The sequence below is a fragment of the Oncorhynchus clarkii genome, chromosome 15 (genome assembly GCF_045791955.1).
Source record: "Oncorhynchus clarkii lewisi isolate Uvic-CL-2024 chromosome 15, UVic_Ocla_1.0, whole genome shotgun sequence".
Lineage (NCBI taxonomy): Eukaryota > Metazoa > Chordata > Actinopteri > Salmoniformes > Salmonidae > Oncorhynchus > Oncorhynchus clarkii.
In genome coordinates, this window is record NC_092161.1 from 38087709 (window position 1) to 38093049 (window position 5341).

A 5341-nucleotide genomic window follows, 5' to 3' on the forward strand; every position below is an offset into this window, starting at 1 on the left:
GCTCATCCAGGATTGCACATCAATGCGAGATGTGGCAAGAAGGTTTGCTGTGTCTGTCAGCGTAGTGTCCAGAGCATGGAGGCGCTACCAGGAGACAGGCCAGTACATCAGGAGACGTGGAGGAGGCCGTAGGAGGGCAACAACCCAGCAGCAGGACCGCTACCTCCGCCTTTGTGCAAGGAGGAGCACTGCCAGAGACCTGCAAAATGACCTCCAGCAGGCCACAAATGTGCATGTGTCTGCTCAAACGGTCAGAAACAGACTCCATGAGGGTGGTATGAGGGTCCGACTTCCACAGATGGGGGTTGTGCTTACAGCCCAACACCGTGCAGGACGTTTGGCATTTGCCAGAGAACACCAAGATTGGCAAATTCGCCACTGGCGCCCTGTGCTCTTCACAGATGAAAGCAGGTTCACACTGAGCACATGTGACAGACGTGACAGTCTGGAGACGCCGTGGAGAACGTTCTGCTGCCTGCAACATCTTCCAGCATGACCGGTTTGGCGGAGGGTCAGTCATGGTGTGGGGTGGCACAGCCCTCCATGTGCTCGCCAGAGGTAACCTGACTGCCATTAGGTACCGAGATGAGATCCTCGGACCCCTTGTGAGACGATATGCTGGTGTGGTTGGCCCTGGGTTCCTCCTACTGCAATGCTAGACCTCATGTGGCTGGAGTGTGTCAGCAGTTCCTGCAAGAGGAAGGCATTGATGCTATGGACTGGCCCGCCCGTTCCCCAGACCTGAATCCAATTGAGCACATCTGGGACATCATGTCTCGCTCCATCCACCAACGCCACGTTGCACCACAGACTGTCCAGGAGTTAGCGGATGCTTTAGTCCAGGCCTGGGAGGAGATCCCTCAGGAGACCATCCGCCACCTCATCAGGAGCATGCCCAGGCGTTGTAGGGAGGTCATACGCGGCAGGGTAGCCTAGTGGGTAGATTGTTGGACTAGGAAGGTTGAAAGTTCAAACCCCCGAGCTGACAAGGTACAAATATGTCGTTATGCCCCTGAACAGACAGTTAACCCACTGTTCCTAGGCTGTCATTGAAAATAAGAATTTGTTCTTAACTGACTTGCCTAGTTAAATAAAGGTAAAATACAGGCACGTGGAGGCCAGACACACTACTGAGCCTCATTTTGACTTGTTTTATGGACATTACATCAGTTGGATCAGCCTGCAGTGTGGTTTTCCACTTTAATTTTGAGTGTGACTCCAAATCCAGACCTCCATGGGTTGATAAATTTGATTTCCATTGATAATTTTTATGTGATTTTGTTGTCAGCACATTCAACTATATAAAGAAAAAAGTATTTAATAAGAATATTTCATTCATTCAGATCTAGGATGTGTTATTTTAGTGTTCCCTTTATTTTTTTGAGCAGTGTATATAAACTCAGCAAAAAAATAAACGTCCCTTTTTTAGGACCCTGTCTTTCAAAGATAATTCGTAAAAATCCAAGTAACTTCACAGATCTTCATTGTAAAGGGTTTAAACACTGTTTCCCATGTTTCCCACGCACAATCCCTACATCAGTGCTCAGACTACCCGCAATAAGCTGAGAGGCTGAACTGAGGGCTTGTCGGCCTGTTGTAAGGCAGGTCCTCATTAGACATCACCGGCAACAGCGTCGCCTATGGGCACAAACCCACCGTCGCTGGACCAGACAGGACTGCCAAAAAGTGCTCTTCAATGACGAGTCGCGGTTTTGTCTCACCAGGGGTGATGGTCGGATTTACGTTTATCGTTGAAGGAATGAGCGTTGCACCGAGGCCTGTACTCTGGAGCGAGATCGATTTGGAGGTCGAGGGTCCGTCATGGTCTGGCGCAGTGTGTCACAGCATCATCGGACTAAGCTTGTTGTCATTGCAGGCAGTCTCAACGCTGTGTATTACAGGGAAGACATCCTCCTCCCTCATGTGGTACACTTCCTGCAGGCTCATCCTGACATGACCCGAGCCATACTGCTCGTTCTGTGCATGATTTCCTGCAAGACAGGAATATCAGTGTTCTGCCATGGTCAGCGAAGAGCCCAGATCTCAATCCCATTGAGCACATCTGGGACCTGTTGGATCGGAGGGTGAGAGCTAGGGCCATTCCCCCCAGAAATGTCTGGGTACTTGCAGGTACCTAGGTGGAAGAGTGGGGTAACATGGTACAGCAAGAACTGGCAAATCTGGTGCAGTCCATGAGGAGGAGACGCACTGCAGTACTTAATGCAGTTGAAGGCCACACCAGATACTGACTGTTACTTTTGATTTTGACCATTGATTTTGATTATTCCATTTCTGTTAGTCAAATTTCTGTGGAACTGGTTCAGTTTATGTCTCAGTTGATGAATCGTGTTATGTTCATACAAATATTTACACATGTTAAGTTTGCTGAAAATAAACGCAGTTGACAGTGAGAGGACTTTTATTTTGTTGCTGAGTTTATATATATATATATATATATATATATATATATATATATATCGGAAGTTTACATACACATTAGCCAAATACATTTAAACTCAGTTTTTCACAATTCCTGTAATTTAATCCTAGTAAAAATCCCCTGTTTTAGGTCAGTTAGGATCACCACTTTATTTTAAGAATGTAATTTTAAGAACTTTTATTTCTTTCATCACGTTCCCAGTGGGTCAGAAGTTTACATACACTCAATTAGTATTTGGTAGCATTGCCTTTAAATTGTTTAACTTGGGTCAAATGTTTCGGGTGGCCTTCCACAAGCTTCGACTGAATTTTGGCCCATTCCTCCTGACAGAACTGGTGTAACTGAGTCAGGTTTGTAGGCCTCCTTGCTCGCAAACGCTTTTTCAGTTCTGCCCACAAATTTTCTATAGGATTGAGATCAGGGCTTTGTGATGGCCACTCCAATACCTTGACTTTGTTGTCCTTAAGTCATTTTGCCACAACTTTGGAAGTATGCTTGGGGTTATTGTCCATTTGGAATATCCACTTGCGACCAAGCCTTAACTTCCTGACTGATGTCTTGAGATGTTGCTTCAATATATCCACATCATTTTTGTGGATATCACATCAAATAAAACTATAAATAATCTTATCTAAGTCCTTTACAATTTTAGGGGGTAAGTCAAGTGACAACGAGACATAAACCAATCTGGATAACCCTTCAGCTTTGGATAATAATACTCAACCGTATAACGAAATATCTCTCATCAACCAGAGGTTCAATTTCTTCTTTGTTTTCTCAATGGAGTTAAAGTTCAATTCACTCCTTTGTTTTCATCCTTGCATATAACAATTTCAAGATAAGTAACCTTATCTTTAGATGGGATACCATATACTTCCTTTAAAACACAATCCCTGCGTATTCCTTCAAAGCTCAGTTGTCCTGAGTCTGCACAACTCTGCCAGGACCTAGGATCAAGAGAGACGCTCAAGTGTTTTAGTACTATATCTCTTGACACAATGATGAAAATAATCATGGCCTCTAAACCTTCAAGCTGCATACTGGACCCTATTCCAACTAAACTACTGAAAGAGCTGCTTCCTGTGCTTGGCCCTCCTATGTTGTACATAATAAACGTCTCTCTATCCACCGGATGTGTACCAAACTCACTAAAAGTGGCAGTAAAAAAGCCAAACCTTGACCCAGAAAATATAAAAAACTATCGGCCTATATCGAATCTTCCATTCCTCTCAACATTTTTAGAAAAGGCTGTTGCGCAGCAACTCACTGCCTTCCTGAAGACAAACAATGTATATTAATGCTTCAGTCTGGTTTTAGACCCCATCATAGCACTGAGACTGCACTTGTGAAGGTGGTAAATGACCTTTTAATGGCATCAGACCGAGGCTCTGCATCTGTCCTCGTGCTCCTAGACCTTAGTGCTGCTTTTGATACCATCGATCACCACATTCTTTTGGAGAGATTGGAAACCCAAATTGGTCTACACGGACAAGTTCTGGCCTGGTTTAGATCTTATCTGTCGGAAAGATATCAGTTTGTCTCTGTGAATGGTTTGTCCTCTGACAAATCAACTGTACATTTCGGTGTTCCTCAAGGTTCCGTTTTAGGACCACTATTGTTTTCACTATATATTTTTACCTCTTGGGGATGTCATTCGAAAACATAATGTTAACTTTCACTGCTATGCGGATGACACACTTCAATGAAACATGATGAAGCCCCAAAATTGCCCTCGCTAGAAGCATGTGTTTCAGACATAAGGAAGGGATGCAAACTTTCTACTTTTTGTTTTTTTATTTTTTATTTTACCCCTTTTTCTCCCCAATTTCATGGTATCCAATTGTTGTAGTAGCTACTATCTTGTCTCATTGCTACAACTCCCGTACGGGTCTGGGAGAGACGAAGGCTGAATGTCATGCGTCCTCCGATACACAACCCAACCAGCGCGCATCCAACCCGGAAGCCAGCCGCACCAATGTGTCGGAGGCTACACCGTGCACCTGGCAAGCCCGGCCCGCCACAGGAGTCGCTGGTGCGCGATGAGACAAGGAGATCCCTACCGACCAATCCCTCCCTAACCCGGACGACGCTAGGCCAATTGTGCGGACCTCCCGGTCGCGGCCGGTTACGACAGAGCCTGGGCATGGACTCTGATGGCACAGCTGGCACCCGGGAGGCCAACTTTCTACTTTTAAACTCGGACAAAACAGAGATGCTTGTTCTAGGTCCCAAGAAACAAAGAGATCTTCTGTTGAATCTGACAATTAATCTTAATGGTTGTACAGTCGTCTCAAATAAAACTGTGAAGGACCTCAGGCGTTACTCTGGACCCTGATCTCTCTTTTGAAGAACATATCAAGACCATTTCAAGGACAGCTTTTTTCCATCTACGTAACATTGCAAAAATCCTAAACTTTCTGTCCAAAAATGATGCAGAAAAATGTATCCATGCTTTTGTCACTTCTAGGTTAGACTACTGCAATGCTCTACTTTCCGGCTACCCGGATAAAGCACTAAATAAACTTCAGTTAGTGCTAAGTACGGCTGCTAGAATCCTGACTAGAACCAAAAAAATGTATCATATTACTCCAGTGCTAGCCTCCCTACACTAGCTTCCTGTCAAAGCAAGGGCTGATTTCAAGGTTTTACTGCTAACCTACAAAGCATTACATGGGCTTGCTCCTACCTATCTCTCTGATTTGGTCCTGCCACACATACCTACACGTACACTACGGTCACAAGACGCAGGCCTCCTAATTGTCCCTAGAATTTCTAAGCAAACAGCTGGAGGCAGGGCTTTCTCCTATAGAGCTCCATTTTTATGGAATGGTCTGCCTACCCATGTCAGAGACGCAACCTCGGTCTCAACCTTTAAGTCTTTACTGAAGACTCATCTCTTCA